Raw genomic sequence first — 19,844 nt, 5'->3', positions numbered from 1 at the left:
CATTTTTCTCAAGTGCCATGCTAAGCACTTCCTAGTGTTACATTGCATTATCTCACTTGACCCCTACAGGAAATTCATGAGTGTAATTCAATATCATCTCTGTTTAAGGCAAGAGAAAAATAAGGCTCAGAGGTTGAGTGACTTGTTAAGATTTCAGAGTTAGGGAGTAGCAGAGATAGGACTCAGACCATGAGTCCAGGCTACTTTCAATTCTCTCCAAGCTTCTTTGACTTACACGACCTTTTATGATCTGACAGCCTCTCATTGCCCATCACTTCTCTGATTTAATCTTTGTTCCATTGTTAGATCGTTCCCCTCCTGAGGTTTCTTTGCTGTTCTTGCAATATGTCAAGCATGCTTGTGCCTTGGGGACTCTGTACTTGTTCTGCCTGAAATGCCTTCTCCCCAGAAATTTGTATCATTTGCATTTCTCATCCCCTTAGTTTATTTGATTGACTGATTAAATGTCACACCACTGTTACCATTTTCTCCAGAAGTTCCTCTTCTCTTTCACCTGCTGAATGTCTGCCAATGTACACATAACCGATACAATTCAATTTTACCTGCAATTATTTTCCCCACTTTCTCTCCAAGAGTGTGTAAGTTCCCTGAAGGCAGGGACTTTACATATTTTATTCACTATTGCACTCTAAGCACTTAGAACAGTGTTTGGCAAATAATAAACATTTAGGAAGTAAATAGTGTTCGGAAAATAGTAAATATTTAATATAGCAGATAGTAAATATTTGAGTGAATTAATGCATTTCTCTTACCTTTTTTTTCTATTTCATTTTCCTTATGTAGTCTCACGATTTTTGAAGCTTATTTTTCATCTCTATAGCCTTGTTATAGTAAGAAAATCAGTCTTTAAGTACTAAACAATAATCATATGTGACAAATGATCAGATCCGATTGTATTAGACATAGAATGAGACACGTCAGCAGCATAAGATAAAGCAGATGTGTTCCAATTAGGCAATCACATGTAATCCTACAAAGCATGTAAGAAGAGCCTGCTTCTTCTCCATCCCACCCCCTTTATGTAAATAATTATAAAATTGTATTGGAATTTAGATGGGAAAATGTAGAAGTTTTATATTAAGTAAGACATTTTGAAAAATGATAATTTTAAGTGAAGATGAATTGTATTACAGAAATAAAAAATGAATTAATACACTTCTAAGGGTTATGTCTAGAGGTAAGTGTGAAAGGAATGCACAAGCCCAGTGTACATGTACCATAAAACAAGGATCCCTAACCCACAGGATCTGTTAGGCACTGGGCCTAACAGCAGGGGCAAGCAGTAGATTAGCGAGTGAGGTTTCACCTGCCTCTCCCAATTGCTCCCATCACTCACATCATCACCTGAACCATCCATCCCTGCCACTCCCTGGTCTGTGGAAAAATCGTCTTCCATAAAACTGGTGCCAAAAAGTTTGGGGATCGCTGCCATAGAGGCTCAAGGCAAGTTAAATTGAAAGGAATCTCTAATTTACTCTGCCTTATATCAGCAGTGATTGGATTTCTTTATAAACACACTAACACAAGTGCTTCTTTTTGTTAAAATATCTGTGAATCATATGCTTGCCATGTATTTCCTCTACTGTGGCATACCAGGTGCTTCATGATTTTCTTCACTTTATCTTTGGTTGAATCACTTCTGTTTTCCCTAAAAAAGAAAAATTAGTTGTGCATTTCCATTTTCTATATTCTCATGAATGCTGACTGTATTTGGGTTTTGTCATCTTTGATGTAGAATATCTTAAAAATCTATTAATTATTTTTCCAATCATCTGTTTCTTGACTTCCACTTTGTCCTCTGAATACCATCAGAAAGGTCGTTATAAAGCTCAATATCTTTAAGGGTCTACTTTTACTTATGGAAAATTCCAAGCATAATATTCAAAAATCTTAATGACCTGGCTCTATCTCAATTCTCACTTTCAGTTCAGTTCAGTCACTCAGTCGTGTCTGACTCTTTGTGACCCCATGAATTGCAGCACTCCAGGCCTCCCTGTCCATCACCAACTCCCGGAGTTAACCCAGACTCACGTCCATCGAGTCAGTGATGCCATCCAGCCATCTCATCCTCTGTCATCCCCTTCTCCTCCTGCCCCCACTCCCTCCCAGCATCAGAGTCTTTTACAATGAATCAACTCTTTGCATGAGGTGGCCAAAGTACTGGAGTTTCAGCTTTAGCATCATTTCTTCCAAAGGACACCCAGGACTGATCTCCCTTAGAATGGACTGGCTGGATCTCCTTGCAGTCCAAGGGACTCACTTTACCCCACAGGTTATATAGACTGATTACTCTGTGCCCAGTGTCCTTCCTAAAAAGAAGCTATGAAGTTAGTTCATATGATTCTTCTTTTTTTTTTTTGAAATGTTATGGTCTATTTCTAATTCTCTCAAAGTATTACTTATTCATTTTCCATTCTTAAGAACTCACTTGAAAGAAACTTCCTTCTTTGTTGGATTCCTTCTAGAATCAGAAATAGTAATGTACATCTTTTTCTTTGTAGATTTGTGTTCAGGGACCACATGACTTTAGGCTTTATTTTCTTTACAGTGTTTTAGAATTGTGCCTTACATACCTTCATAGTTCAGGAACAACTTCATATTTCTCTCCATTATTTTGCTGCATGTCAAAGCACAAAAAAATTACTAGCTTAAAACAACCCATTTATTATGTCCAAAGAATTTTGAGGTCAGGAATTCGAGCAGTGGACAAGGTAGAGCCCTCTGTTTTGAAAATGTTTGGGTCCTCATCTGGGGAGGTTACAGGTCCGGGCAGTTACATTTAGTCACATGTCTGGATTCTGGGCAGGAATGACTCAAGGATTCTCCACCAAAGCACCCCTGTCGACTTGGCTTCCTTACAGCATGGTGGCTCCAAGGAAATCCAGCTTCTGACTTCTATTCATAGTTCTAAGTGTGTTTCAGGAAACATGAAAGTGAAGTGAAAGTGTTCGTTGCTCAGTCGTGTCCAGCTCTTTATGACCCCATGAACTATAGCCTGCCAGACTCATCTGTCCATGGAATTCTCCAGGCAAGAATACTGGGGTGGGTTGACATTCCCTTCTCCAGTAGATCTTCACAAGCCAGGGATTGAACCCAGGTCTCCTGCATTGCACGCAGATTCTTCTGAGCCACCACTGAAGCCCTTCAGGAAACATGGAGGAACCCAGGAGTCTTTATGACCCTTCTCAGAAATCATTTAGCACCGCTTCTGTCATTCACTATGGCTTGAAGTAGTCATAACCCTACCCAGGTTCAAGGAGAGAACATACAGACCCTCCCTTTGATGAGAGATGCATCAAAGAACATGGTAATCCATACTACCACTCTACACATAGCTACTTTTTGTGTATAAAAATGAGTTTCTCTGAAACAGCCATGGACAAGTTTCTGCAAATCCAGCCATGAGACTCTTTGCTCTAAATTGCTATTATGTCTGCAGTGCGGTAAAAGTAGAACAACATGAATTTTGATGGAGGACAAGCCTGGGTTCAAATCCTGCCTGTGCAGTTTGTCAGTATGTAGAACTGGGCAAATATATCAACCAGTCTAAGCTTCTGACCCCTCAGTTATACAATGAATGTAATAATGTCTCCAAAACTCAAGGTGAGGTTTCAGTAAGGTAAGGTACCCAAAGTGAAATGTTTGAAACATAACCAGCTCTTGGTAAATATTAGTTCCCTCTGACCTTTCCTTCTTCAAGTGAAACCTGCTGTTACCTTGACATATACTGGGATAAACATCTTCCAGTAAGGAATATGTGAATTTACTGGAATAGACATGGAATTCACAGGTGTGTGAGGCAAAGATACCACCTGAGGTCTGACAGTTTCCTCTGAATAAGGAAACTCAAGGTGGAGAAGGAGAAGAGATGAGATGTAGGCATATGTACAGTTTAAACTCTGGGAGATGGTGAAGGACACAGAAGCCTGGCGTGCTGCAATCCATGGAGTCGTAAAGTGGAGGACATGACTTAGCAATTGAACAACAACAAATGTCCTCTTATTTTTCACTTTTCTTGCAATTATCCCAATACATGATGATTTCAACTGTGTTTATTAGGAATCCTTATAGTCCTCACTAGAGGTGTTAATATGGCAGAGGATCTCCTCAGTAGCCACAACACCAAATCGTTGAGTTTTCTCTTTGTTCTTCTATTATATCCTCCCTATCAGAACTCTGTGGGAAAGAGCAACTACAGGATGCACTGAAAATTAATCTCAGATAAGCAAGCTGATCAGGGAATGAATATGCTATCTAGAGACACCTGGGAGAAAAATGACTCCAATTAATGTGAGAGCTTATGATTATTTATGTTATTATTTTTGTTTTTTTTTTTATTTCTTTTAAAGGGATTGATAACTTCATTTGAAAGTAGAAGCAAATAATTTGACCTGTAAGGGAAGAAGTGATTCATGATTTTGGAAGATGTATTTCAAGTGATGCTAAGAGGGCTTTTAATTGTTCAGGGTTGGAGTTATCGTGGAGCACCCAGCGAGGCCCTGCTTAACTCCCCACAGGAGGGAGATTGCCTTTTAATGGAAGTAGTCAGCATCATCACCAAAATCACCTTGTCTACTCATTATGCTATGTGCATTTAATAATTAATACCATACCTATATAGTATTCAACAAAATACATGGATAGTTTTTTTATCCATATATATATTCACACACTTATGTGTGTGTGTGTGTGTGTGTGTTCGTGATGTGTGGTTAATAAAAGGTTGACAGAATATGTGAAATTAATGCAAATGCTGATGCAGTCCTTATTCCTAAGCTCTATATTTGCACTTATTAACACACTTAATCTTGAGAGTAACTCTTAGAGGCAGGTAAAATTGACATCCCCCCATTTTTTTTTGCCATCCCTTTTTAAGGAAAAAATAAGAAAACTGAGGCTCAGGGAGGTTAAGTAAACTGTTCATGGTCATCCAGATCATAAGCGGCAGAGACAAAATTCAAACACAAGCAGTCTGGTTCCAAAAATGAGGGCATCTCTGAATAGTAATTCTCTAATTAAGAATTCTTAATTGCATAATTAATAATTCTATAATAGCAACAAATTAATACATAAATATGTGTGTTTTATATACATACATATATGTACATTTGTACCTATGTGTACATGTGTGTTGGTTTGTTGGTTGTATGAAAAATAAATATGTACCAAGGTAGAGAGAGATGCAGATAAAGTTAGATTTGCAAGTACAGGTGTGACTGTTAGGATACATTCCCTTTGCTTCCATGACCTTAGTGTACTGTGGTAACTTAGAATAGACATTTGAAATAGATCACTGGACCAGAAGATTTTTAATGATATTTTATTGGCCATATACATTTAATGTGCCCCATGAGTCAAGCAATGAATTAGTTCAAGCTTGAAGTAAAGACAAAATAAAGAAAACATTTTACAGAGATTTGATAGTCTCTGGGATGAAAATAAATTTCCATCATTTTACTCTAGTTGCCCCTCCTTTCACCCTATCAATCATTTAGAAAAATACAAGAGAAGATCCTGAGGCTACCTACTTTGATCTCTTTTTCAAGATTTACACCACTGCCAGTAAGTTCAGCATTATGATTTATAGAAGAAAGCTTCCTAATGTTTATACATCTCTGACATTCATTCCTCTCATAGGGTCATAAAATGCTATGGTTAGTTAACTGGCATGTCCATATACTCTGCATGAAGGCAGTGATGCCAGACAGTCATAGAGGGAGGGCATGGGGAGAGAGTAAACATAAAAATTTTCCATTTGATTTGTTCTGCTTCTTTGGGACCTATTTCTTTAAAATAATCAACAGTATATAGTACAACTGATACTGTTAAAAAAAAAAAATTCCTTAGCATCGTTCCACTTGAGGGGAGAGGAATTGGGAATATTTGTACATCAACTCTCTACTGGATGAAGGGTAGTCTCTGGGAGATCAGAATCCGTCATCCTGGTGTCCCTGTCACCAGCCAGGCATGCCAGAGAATTTCCTCTTGGGCTTGCTTTAGGAAGTTACAGTAAGCCGGGGGTTGGTGAGTCCTGAAGAGACATGGGTGAGGCACTAAGCGTATCTGCTATAAACCTTCTATAACATAATCTTTCCATTTCTGCATAATGCTCAGTCATTGCAAGTAAACATTTGCTCTCGCTTTAGAGTATTACCTCATTAACATTACTATTTTACATGTGCAATGTGCTTTTTCATGCATGAGCTCATATCATTTTTTAATTAATTAATTTGGGGGGGGGGGCTGTATTGGGATTTCTTTGCTGTGCCGTGGGCTTTCTCTGGTTGCAGTGGCTTGGGGCTACTCCAGCACGTGTGATTTCACACATTTCTCATTGCAGTGGCTCTTTCTTGTTGCAGAGCACAGGCTTTAGGCATGCAGGCTTCATAGTTGGGGCACATGGGTTTAGTTGCCCCTTTGCATGTGAGATTTTCCTGGACCAGGGATCAAACTCGTGTCCCCTGAATTGGCAGGTGAATTTCCAACCAAAGGACTGCCAGGGAAGTCCAGCTCATATAATTCTTATAGGAATCGTGTACCTATTCCTATCTTAGACCTGGAAACTGAATGACTTAACTGTGTTTCCAGTGACAAACAGCCAGTGAAAAATTAGAAGGAAGATTACTCAAATAGAGGGTGCCCACACAACACTTCTTCACTGGCAATTAAGTAGCATTCTTCAGGTTAAATTGAACAAAGGCTTTATCTTCTCAACCAGGAAAGGTGGCAGTCATCCTTATAGAGTCCAAAAATGTCAGAGCCTTAATCTAAGGCTGTCTTCAAAGATTACAGGGTTTATTGGTGGAGAACATTCTCCAAAGCAACAGCAAAAGCTTTTTCAGGGAAGTTCCTTGGAAAGAAGGATCTAATTAACTGGTGGACGTTATTGAAGGAGCTCTGGTATAAAGGCAGTGGGGTGGGGTGGAAATTACACTCGGTGGTGGAGGAGCCAGAGACCTGATTCTAATACGGTCTCTGCCGCCAACCAGCTGTGGATTAAGTCACTTGTCCTCAGGGGGCCTCAGGTTCCCCATCTGTAAAAGGAATTTAAGGTGTATTTTGAGATTTTGAGGAGAGAAGTGGCATTACGTTTAAGTAATCAGTTGCTTTACAAATATGGATGATTATATGTATTTTGAGAGAACGCAGTACTTTGAAGTATTAGTGTAGGAAGCTTTGGGTCGTCAGATGTTCCTCTGACATTAAATACCACTTCCTTAATTCTCTACATCTCTGCCTTTCTCTTCCCCACCCTACCCTTCCTCATGTCCCTTCTCTCCCTAGCTGAACTTCCTTGTTTTCTGGTTCTTTACCAGTTGCTGAGAATCACACTATTGTCTGCTTACCCACCTTTGGCCAACCTAATGACTTTTTTCTCAAAGAAAATGATTACTCACCCAATTAAAGTGAGCACTTGGAGGAAATAATAGCTGAAATGCTCAGTAATTTTTCGTTATGGTGGGGAAAAATGATTTGAGTTTTTCTTCAGGTCATGTATTTGAAAAGGAATAATGCTTAATGGGTTCAGTCAATGTCAGCATGGCAATTTTTTTTTACAATCTATTGTCAGACAGTAAATTACAGAAGTAGTTGATCATCACACAGATTCATCAGCTTACCAATGCAGAGAAACCAATGACAATTTAGAGTGAAAGTAACCAAAATATATATCACATTTATTCTATTCAGAACAAAATCGTTTTTTAACATTTATTTTCTTCCCCCTAGTTAAGTTTCAATTTATCTGAGAGTCTGTCAGGATGACAGAAACTCATTTACAATCTAGGAAAACAGCTGACAGAATGTGCATTAAAAATTAGATTTTTGAATTCAAAGAATGAAAGCTTTTAAATCACTACAGTCAAGTCAGTGGGACAAGATTGATACCATATGCTATTTTGCTCATGTTGTTAAGGAAGTATTCCAGCCTTGAAGAGACCTTGTCACTACATAGCTTCTGTCTGTGTAAATAAGAACAAAGGGAATATATCTGTTGTCAATGATTTAAAAAAAAAAAATCCAGTTCTTCAGAGCAATAAGCTGGATCATATAAGGAGGACACCGAATGCTGAAAGATCCCTTACGGGTCATGTATACCTTTTTTCTCACTGTATATGTGGGAGAACTGAACTCCCTTGGGAGAAGGTTAGCAACTATGTTATAATTGTATAGAATCTAATTTAAATCAAGTAGTCTGAGTCAAGGCTCAGCTATTAATATTACCTAGGAAAGGTGACTTTGGGAAAGACACTGGGGCACTTTAGCCATCATTACAGAGGACATTCATTTCCTGTCTATATGTAGTCTGGTTAGCATCCTTTCCACTTTCCTTCAGCATCTCCCTCCATTTTTGGAGAAGCTGTCTTTCCCATTGCATGTGTTCTTTTTTAAAATTAATTAATTAAGCTGCACAAGGTCTAGTTACAGCCTGTAAGCTCTGGATCTGTAGTTGCTGCCTGTGAGCTCTTGGTTCTGCCATGTGGGATGTAGTTCCCTGATCAGGATTGACCCTGGGTCCCTTGTACTGGGAGCCTGGAATCTTAGCCACTGGACCATGAGGGAAGTCCCCATTGCATGTGTGTTGTTAATGGGCCTTTCCATTGAGTAATTCTACTGTCTTAAGGAACAGAAGGTGAGTTCTTTGCACAAACTAAGTCAACCAACCTCTTCCAATAGGTAAATGAACTCCCAAGCAAAGTGATGCACCTACAGGGAAGATTTAGAACTGATTTATTCTGTTAGAATCTTCCTGAAAGTATTATCTATTTGTCCTGATTGCCCAAAACTCACCTGGATTTTATTCTTCCAGTGCTGGATATTTTATGTTCTCCTTCACTTTTATGAGCTGCCTGATAACTTTCACTAACTTCTATTTTTAATTTACTTGTAGTTTCTCTTTTTAATTTAATTGTAGTGATCTCTATTGCTTGCAAACAAAAAACTGATATATTTGTGCATGTAAAATGGGAACAACTATACTTTATTCACAAAGGTGGTATCATCATGTTTTTAAATAAAGTAATGTATATTAAAATTACTGGCTTGGAGAATAAAACCTAAGAAACCCATTAAATATTGTTTGCTTGATTTTAAGTTCTTTTCTGTATAAGCTCATCTTTATCCTTCCATGGAGACTTTTGGGGGATTCTTGAGTCACAAGTTTCATCTTTCCAAAGAACCGTCTGTGTGAGGAGGGGATGCTCTAACCTTTTGATCCTTTTGAGGCACCAGCTAGTGAGTATCCAACCACATCCATGGCTTTCTCTTCAGAGCACACTTTGCTAACAGTGAATTTCCTAGTTTTAGCATCTTTTGCAATCTGGATAGTCAGAATCTTCTGAATCATTTTAAAGACCTGGTTTCTTTTTTGTTTACCAGTTCTTTCTCAATTTATCTCTTTCCTCTTACATTTTATTATTATCAACAGAAACAGATCTGGCCACACCTTCACCACATGGCTTGGAACTCTTAGATAAACACTCAAGTTAATCCCTTACAAGATCCACTTTCTTCATAGCTGTGCTGTGCTGGGCTTAGTTGCTCAGTCATGTCCAACTCTTTGCAACCCCATGGACTGCTCTGTTCATGGGGATTCTCCAGGCAAGAATACTGGAGTGAGTTTCCATGCTCTCCTCCAGGGGTTGAACCCAGGTCTCCTGCATTGCAGGCAGATTCTTTACCATCTGAGCCACCAGGGAAGTCCTTCCTCATAGTTGGAGGGCAGAATTCAGCCATCTTTTGCTGTGTAACAAGGGTACTCTTTCCTCCAGCTCCCAGAATCACGTTCCTCATTTTCCTCTGAGTTCTCAGCAGCAGTGCTTGTAACAGTCATACTTCTACCAACATTCTGTTTATGATAATGTAAGTATTCTCTAAGATAGCATAAACTTTCGTGCTCTTTGCTTCTTTCTGAGCCCTCACCAGTAGAGCTTTTAATGCCCATATTCCGACCAGCAGTTTAAGTCAGCTGTTTCTAATCTGTACCTCAAAATTCTTTGAGCCTCTACTCATTACCTGATTCCAAAGCCACTTCTAAATCTTTAGGTATTGGTTATAGCAACACCCCATTCTCAGGTACTGAAATCTGTATTAGTTTCCTTTGGCTGCTGTAACACATTTCCATAAAGTTGGTGGCTTAAAACAACAGACATTTATTTTAAGATAGAGATGAGAAGTCTAAAATGCAGTGTAAGTGGGTTGAAGCCTGGGTGCCACTAGGGTTTCATTCTGGAAGCTCTAAGACAAAATCTGTTTCTTGCCTCACCAGCTTCTAGTGGCAGCTGGCCTTCCTTGGCTTGTGGCCTCATGCTTCAGATCTCTGTCTCTGTGGCCATGTTCTCCTTTTCTTCTGTGTTAAATCTACTTCTGACTTTCTTTCCTAAGTGTCTGACATTTTGTGGCACCATGGAATGTACAGTCTGTGGAATTCTCCAGGTCAGAATACTGAAATGGGTGGCTGTGCCCTTCTCCAGGGCATCTTCCCAACCCAGGAATCAAACCCAGGTCTCCCACATTGCAGGTGGATTCTTTGCCATCTGAGCCACGAGGGAAGCCCAAATATAGTTAAGGCCCACCTGAATTACCCAAGATGATCTCCCCATTTCAGAGTCTTGAATTACATTTGCAAAGTCCTTTTTTTCCACAGAAGGTAACAGTCACAGATTCCAGGCATTAGAATGTGAGCATCGTTTAAAGGACCATTATTCAACTTATGGAGAAGGCAATGGCACCCCACTCTAGTACTCTTGCCTGGAAAATCCCATGGACGGAGGAGCCTTGTAGGCTGCAGTCCATGGGGTCGCGAAGAGTCAGACAGGACTGAGCGACTTCACTTTCACTTTTCACTTTCATGCATTGGAGAAGGAAATGGCAACCCACTCCAGTGATCTTGCCTGAAGAATCCCAGGGATGGGGGAGCCTGGTGGGCTGCCGTCTATGGGGTCACACAGAGTCGGACACGACTGAGGCGACTTAGCAGCAGCAGCAGCAACATTCAACTTATGGCATGCTTGCCCTGACCTTCATGGTTCTGCCTACTCTAATTCTCTACCAAGTTACTTCCGTAACTGGCCCCAGTGTGTTACTTTAACATCTAAAATTTAGTTGGCTGAAGGAATTTTATATAGGAGAATACATGACATTTAAATTCTAAATTTTGTTAAGGGTTTCTTTTTCAAACTCAAAGTAACTCTTGTTAATAGGGAACCAGAGAGTGATTCAACACACACACACACACACACACACACACACACACACACATCTGCCTAAATCGGCACATTGTAAATCTTCCTTACTACTAAAATTTTCCAAAATAAGTTAACAGAAGTTCTTTAATACAAACTTTTGTTTGAAGTTGATAATATTTTATTTAATAGGCAGTCAACCTAACCAATCTGTACAGTGGGAATTACATAAGATTTTTATCATTCCATACAATTGAACATTATCATTCAAAAACAATAAGGAAGTGAATTCTGACATTTTTCCAATTTCTTTTATCTAGATAATCAATGTAAATTCTTAAACTATTCCAGCTATTATTTTTCTACTTTAATCTGAGGTTCTCTTTTTTTCTTTCTATATGCAATCTGAATATCTGAGTTTCTTGTCTCACAATTTTTAGCACAAGGTGGGTTAGTTTCCTATTGCTATTATATCAAATTACCACAAACATGGTTCCATAAAGTAAAACATCTTAGAATTCTGGAGATCGGAAATCTAACTGGATTAACAAGGTTGTTCTCCTTTTGGAGGCTTGAGGGGAGAATCCATTTCTTTGTCTTTTCTAGTTTATACAGGCTCCTGCCTTTCTTGGCTTGTGGTCCCATCCTTCTCCCAAGAGCACACCATCCTCCAATCACTTTCTCTGCTTCTCTTCCCCTGTCATCACTTTGGTTTTTTTTTATGACTGTGACCTTCCCTTATCCTTTTAAAAGAATGTTGTCATTATGTTAGGCCCATGTAGATAATCCAGGGTAATCTCTATCTCATAATCCGTAACTGAATTACACTTAAAAAGTCTCTTTTACATGTGTAATTGTTCAGTTGCTCAGTCATGTCCGACTGTTTGTGACCCCATGGACTGCAGTAGGCCATACTTCCCTGTCCTTTACTATCTCTGGGAGTTTGCGCCATCCAGCCATCTCATCCTCTGTCATCCCTTTCTCCTCCTGCCCTCAATCTTTCCCAGCATCAGGGTCTTTTCCAATGAGCTGGCTAGTTGCATCAGGTGGCCAAAGCATTGGAGCTTCAACTTCAGCTTCAGCATCAGTCCTTCCAATGAATATTACTAGAATAGTAGCACATTTCCAGGCTCTAGGGATTCAGATGTAGCCGTTTGGGGGAGAGGAGGCACTATTTACCCTACCACATGGAGCTTATCAAATTTTTTTTTAATTTATTTTAATTGGAGGCTAATTACTTTACAATATTGTATTGGTTTTGCCATACATTGACATGAATCTGCCACGGGTGTACATGTGTTCCCCATCCTGAACCCCCATCCCATCTCCCTCCCCATACCCTCCCTCTGGGTCATCCCAGTGCACCAGCCCCGAGCATCCTGTATCATTCATCAAACCTGGACTGGCAATTCATTTCACATATGATAATACACATGTTTCAATGCCATTCTCCCAAATCATCTTACCCTCGCCCTCTCCCACAGAGTCCAAAAGACTGTTCTATACATCTGTGTCTCTTTTGCTGTCTCACATACAGGGTTATCATTACCATCTTTCTAAATTCCATATATATGCATTAGTATACTGTATTGGTGTTTTTCTTTCTGGCTTACTTCACTCTGTATAATAGGCTCCAGTTTCATCCACCTCATTAGACCTGATTCAAATGGAGCTTATCAAAATTTAAGAATCCATGTCTTGGGAATTCCCCAGTGGTCCAGTGGTTAGGACTCTATGTTTCCCCTACTGAGGGCCTGGATTTGATCCCTGGTTGGTGAACTAAGATCGCACATGCTGTGTGGCCAAAAAAATATATTGCTATTTTCAAAAAATTCTCATTGTCTGCTAACTAACAAATGGTCAAAATTGCATTTAAATGCACAAGGGTATTTTTAAAAAATTTAATCTAGTGGAAATTACAACTTTCGAATAGAATCTGAGACACAAATGGAAATCCTTCATTGAATGTGAGTACACTACAGACTTTGTGACTGTGCTAGTATAGTATAGTTAAACATCCATCTTAACTTCAAGAAGTTTCAGAGCTTTCTGGTGAGAGGCAGAAAAAGGGAAAGGAGGGCACGGTTTAGAGCAGAGGGACTCTCCTGCCTTGGGTAAGTTGAAAAGAGATGAACAATGAACATAGAGTAAGATCATGAAAGATGGTCCTGCCTGGCCTTAAACTAAGAGGGGAGAAGATACTGCATTTATTTAGGGGTGGGATGAATACAGAGCTGAAAGTTTGTAAGGTGGAGATTTCATAGCATTCCATGCCATTAGCAAGCTGGTGACATTGGTCTGCTCACATCACTTCTCTGGGCCATAGAGTTCAGCTTGTTAACCTCTAAAGTCTTAACCAGAACTAACCCTGAAGGATTAGCCTTGACATTAACTGATGTTGCTTTTGTAACTTAATCATTTACACTAATAGAAATATTGGTTGTAAGTACTGGGGGAAGAATATATTTTAACAAGTAAGCATTGCTACTTCTGAGGAAGTGGTGGAGAGGTATTTATCAAAGGCATCTTACTTACAGCAATAAGAAATGTCAGTAGAGGAAAAAATTAAACAGATAAGTACTTTGTAATCTGAGGCTGAAAGATGTGGGCTGAGTAGAGATTATTCACATGAAGGTGAAATTCTCCTTCGTCCAAATCTCATCAGACAACATTACATATTATGCACCGATTTTTGCTGTTTATACAACTATATTTAATGGAAAATGCCCAATTACTTCGGAAAAGGCTGAGTGATTTAGGGCTTACTGAAATGTGTTCTGTGGTAACAATAAGAAATTTCCAAAAAGCAATGCCTTAAACTGTGGGTAAAAATCATTACAATGTTGCCAAAGTTCTAAAGTGTCATTGAACAACATTTTAAATGAACATTTATTTGTGTCATCTCATTCATTCCTCTGTTTAATCAACCAGCAAATATTTGTTGAAAAGATACGCTGTAGGCTACAGTGAATATTAAACAAGTTACCAAGATGAATTAGACGTAACCTTTGTACTTCAGGATGCTACTATCTAACTCAGAGAAATAAGATATAACCACAACTAGTGAGAAAACAAGATGCAAGGTACTATTTGCCATATGAATCATGTAGAAGTACAGGATAAATGGTGGTACTTGCAGCTAACTGCTAGAATTTAAATCCTAACTCTGCACTCCTCAGTAACTGTATTACTTTGAGTAAATTATTTAGTTTCTATCTATGCCTAGAATGGTTGTGAATGTTAAATAAATTACCTACAAAAGTACTTAAACGAATAGCTGCCTGAAACTAGTGTGTGCTCTTAGAAATCAGAATAAGTTATTTTGGGGGATAGAGATGGGGGGGAAAAAAACCCATTTTTTTTTAAAAGGAGTTTCTGTTGTTTTGGTCGTGTTCTATTTGTTGGTTACAAATGTACGTTTCCTCCGTAGAAATTCATCAAATAGTATCCTTATTATGTTTTTGCATCATGGTATGTTCAAAACACATATTAATGATGCTCAAATCGCAAATCATAGAAACTCAAAGGTAGGGAGCAGTCCCTTCTGCCTGGGACTCTGCACAATGATTTCAGGCAGTAGAACATCTGAACTAGATCCTCAAGATCGGTTACATTACATGTTACTGTGTTATTTAGTCACTAAGTTGTGTCTGACTCATTTGCCACCCTATGTACCCACCAGGTTCCTCTGTCCATGAAATTTCCCAGGGAAGAATACTGTAGTGGGTTGCCATTTCCTTCTCCAGGGGATCTTGCTGACACAGGGATCAAACCCACGTCTCCTGTTTTGGCAGGCGGATTCTTTACCGCTGAGCCACCAGGGAAGCCCATAAGTTACATTACAGACATGTATAAATAAGTTAAGAAGTTTCATTAGGCAGAAAGTACACCAGGTATTCCGGAGAAGGCAATGGCACCCCACTCCAGTACTCTTGCCTGGAAAATCCCACGGATGGAGGAGCCTGGTAGGCTGTAGTCCATGGGGTCGCTAAGAGTCGGACACGACTGAGCGACTTCCCTTTCACTTTTCACTTTCCACTTTCATGCATTGGAGAAGGAAATGGCAACTCACTCCAGTGTTCTTGCCTGGAGAATCCCAGGGACGGGGGAGCCTGGTGGGCTTCGGTCTATGGGGTCGCACGGAGTCGGACACGACTGAAGTGACTTAGCAGCAGCAGCAGCAGCACACCAGGTATTCAGGAAAGCATAATGATTTAGGGTGTGGACTGATCTCTGTTTGAATATCAGCTCCACAGTTTAATACCTGTTTATTTTTATGCAAGCTATTTGAAGCAGTTTCCTCATCTCTGAAAGTCACTACTTCCCTGGATTGTTGTGAAGGCTTAATGAGACGATATATACAATGCCTTTGTCATAGAGATAAGCGCATAAGAAAGCTCAAGAAAAGTTGTGGTAAAGACATCTGCCTAAACTGAGAATTGTGGAGTTTGCATAGGGTAGCACCAAATATCAGTTTGCCCTAAAGGGATTTAACTCAAGTGGTTTATAGATCTTATATCTTCAGTTTATTTTAAAGGTACTGGAATACCTATTAGAACTGATAAACTTCGAAGATATCAGAATGGAAAAGTTGTTGAGATTACATTAAAATTTTTTTTTATTTTGTTTATAATATTTATTAACAAGTTATCTCCTTTTCATTTGAAGACTCTCATTGTGCAGGTTGTCACTCTACTCTGAAACTGGGATAAACACCATAGTATGAAACAGAGGGCAACATAAAATAATGGAAAATGGGAGATAAGAAGGTTCTACTTTCTTGTTCTGAGTCACAGATAGGGGTTCTCCATTCAATCCTTGAGAAGTCTCTTGTGCCTAGTGAATATGCCAGCTTAGGAGTATTGAAGCCATGTCTCTGCAGCACATTTTGAAGAATAAATAGTGTGTTAAAGCCATATATTGCAATGTAGCACATCTTTATTTATCTCACTTTCATTTTTCCTTACCTTCACTGCCTTGGTCTGAACCTCTTAAAAAAAAAAAAACACATAAAACTGTTAGCACTTTAATCCTTGCTTCAATCTCCACTTTCTGGGAAATTTAGTCTAAATCGGACCATATTTGATACATTTTTTGGAGTTTTTAAGAAACTTCTCTTTGTGCTAGTTTGCAATATCTGTAGAATGCAAACTTTGTGCTATATTGTAGAGAAACTATGAGAAGAAAGTCAACAGAAACCCATAGACATAAGAGATGGTGATAGATTCCTGAGGATATTATTCAAGGATCTGGATATAGCTTTGATTAACACAAACTTGGAGTTTTCAGTTACATGAACCAAGGAAATGCCCTTTCCAAAGGTTTTGTTTGAAGTGTTTTTTCTTTTTTCTGATAATAACAAAATCCTGTGTATGCATTTAATTTTAAGAATAAGAGATCGGTGTAGCTCAGATGAAACTCCCCTGTTTATAGTATTATTTATAGTATTAGTATTGAGATATTAGATTAAGAACGTTGGCTAAAACCAAGAGTTGAATTGTGCTGGATATCAAGTTAAAACTTGGCTTACTTTCTTTAAGGTGTAAGGATACAAGGGAGGTATTTGAAAAAAGAAAAGTGGATTGTAGAGAGATATCTTTGGGAAAAAGGATAAACAGAAGTCTATATTAGCTTTCTATTACTAACATAAATCACAAACTCAGTGGCCTAAAGTAACAAAGCATTATTATCTAAACAGTTGCAGAGGTCAGAAGCTCAAAAGTCTCTTACATATTATTTTTGTTAGAATCATTGGATCCTTTCTACAAATACCATGGATACACCAAGAATGTTGGTAACCTGTGTCATAGGTCAAATTTTGGTTCTCCCCGTATGGGAACTTAGTGGAGCTAATATTCACTCAACATTTTCCTAGGATAGGGCTAAGCAAAAGCAAAACACATAAAAAAATAAAAACTAGCAGCAAACTGATGGGTATGGGTATTCTAATTATCCAAACATTATAGACAAGGGTTTTAGATGAAGGTAGCTGTTAGATGAGTTGCCTCTCTTGACTTGCATAGTAAGTGTTACATTAGGAATTTGAGATTAAATTTGATTTGATAGTTAGTGAAGTTTAAAGAGTACCACATAACTTTAACTCCCACCATTTTATAATAATGAGTTATATGTGGCCAGCAGAGCTCACACATTAATATCTAATCTAGGGAGTAGCTTTTCTTCATAATATAGCTTTAATACATTCTACTTCAGCATCTGTTTGAACTGTAGTAAAATTTGTAATATAAGTCAAAAGGCAACAAGCCAAATTGATATGTATTATATGAGTGCATTTCAGGGATTTTTAGATTTATGAGGCAAAAATGATCTGTTCAGATATTAGAATATTAAATAGTAGTTTTACTGTTTTGAGCCTCCTGCTTGAAAAATATATAAAAAATTGCAATCTCCTTTTCCATGGATAGAAACAAATTATTACAAATTTATTAAAATTATTATACCAAATGATTTTAGAACCCTTGGTAAGTCTTAATAGAGATTTGAAAATTGACATTTTGTTCAACCAGTATTAAATACTACAGGTTTATACTTTGGAAGTAGCAAATATATACTTCATTCCATGCAAAAGACAGAACTGCTTCAAAGATAGCACACAAAATATCACATTTCCCCCCCTAAGGATTTTCTTTCTTTTTTTTCTCTTTTTTTTAATTTATCTTGTAATTGCTATTTACCATGATCAGTCGATATTCAGTCTTTGAAAAAAAAAATTAGCTTGTTGAACTATAATTCAAAATAAGTCTCAATTTAATCTTATTTTAAAAACACTAATTAATTGTAATTAATGTTTGACAGTTTGAAAGACATCTGTTATATTAACATAATGGTGTTATTGCACATGAAGTGAAATAGCTCAGCAGAATTGAATTATGGGTATTTTGTAAATAAAAGAAAATCTTCAATAAAAATATATGGTTCTTTCCACCATTTGCTAAATAAGATTTTTTTTTCCTGTTGACATAGTAACTAATGAGACATGCATGTTTTTTTAAAAGGGAAATATACTTCCCACTGTTTGTAAGCTTGGTCATTCTGGGGACAGTTTGTTTCTATATTTTAAAATTTGGAAAGTCATCAACATACTTTGTAATTTCATATGTTTACTCATTGTCAGCTGTGAGGTCATTTAGAGTCTTAGCTTATTCCATGCTGTTGCCAAAAGTATTGTCAATAAACAAATAAATGAAGCAAACTCTTAATAAACATTTTGCCACATAGTTAATTCCTTAAATCAGAGGTTCTGCACCTAGGGGACATTTGACAATATCTGTAAATATTCTTGGCTGTGACAGTTGGGAGAGGGGGGATATCGGAGGCCAGGGCTAGTGCTGAACAATCTGCAGGAAAACCTCCTAACCATCTAATCCAAAATGTCAATAGTGACAGGGTTGAGAAACCCTTTCTTAAATCAATAGTAAAAATCAAAAAGGAGGTTTTAAAATATTGACACAGTAGGGAGTAACTGATGCATGGAAGGAGCAGAGGCAAACTTTATAAATGCAAACAAATTTTTTTTGAGTCTCTTGTCTGTTCAGTCTATAAATTTGTGATTATGAAAAGTTGGTTTTGAATAGAGCTTTGTGACTCACATTCTAAAGCCAAGGAATGTAGGAGTGACTGCTTTTGTAAAGGATTTTTTTTCTCTATGTGTTGGTTTCTTCTTATTCAAAAAAGAAAAAGCTGAAATAAAGTCACTAATTTAGTGTATTAGAAAAAGAAAAGGGTTATACTAGGAGAATAACTTTATACTGGGACAATGTTAGTACACAAAGAGATATGCTTGCTAGAATTGGGAAGAATGTTTTTATTTAAGCTTCCTGTTGGGAAATGTAAAAAGGGAAGCTTGCTGAATTGCAACATTTTCAGGGTCCATAAATTTAATGTTATCTATAGTTGCTCCTCCGTTCCCTAAGCATTATTTAATACAGTGCCTGAAATATAGAAGTTCCTCAATGAATATTTTCTAAATTATTCAGTTTCTTTGGCTGTGAACATGACAATATAAAAACTCCTTGTAAAGCTACAAATCACATTTCAGATGCATAGTCAAATATGCCAATTCTGTATTTATGCGTCTGCTTTTCTAGATGTTTCTTTTCCCACTTTCTGTGCTTCAGCTCACATGCATGAGTGTACATACACATGAACAGTCTAGAATCATTCTGATAGGTAAACATAACAAATCAAACTCTAAACTTGGCATCCAATGCTAATAACTTATAATTAGTACATAGTATGTACTGTTTTAAGCATTTATATTTGTCAATTGAGTCTTACAATAAGTCTATGATATAAGAGTTACATATTCTCAGTTAAGATGTGAAAACTGAAAAACAAATGTCAGAACCTTACCACACTCATCCAAATACTTTGACTGGGATTTAATTTATGGTTATAAGATGCTCCATATGTGTAACAATGTCCACAAAGAGCTTCCAACATTAACTGTGCTATAGTTCTTTCAATTTCTGATTCTCCTTAAAGGACCATATCAGAAGCCATCCATTTACAGAAGAAAAAAATCCTATTCTCCTAGCTATAGGAGTTATTTTCCTCTCTCTTCTTAATTAAAATTTGTGGGAAAGATGTTGAAAGTATCAGATAAATTTTCTTGTATAA

The sequence above is a fragment of the Bos indicus x Bos taurus genome, chromosome 18 (assembly GCF_003369695.1).
Source record: "Bos indicus x Bos taurus breed Angus x Brahman F1 hybrid chromosome 18, Bos_hybrid_MaternalHap_v2.0, whole genome shotgun sequence".
NCBI classification, from domain to species: Eukaryota; Metazoa; Chordata; class Mammalia; order Artiodactyla; family Bovidae; genus Bos; species Bos indicus x Bos taurus.
This window is presented reverse-complemented; position numbering follows the sequence as displayed.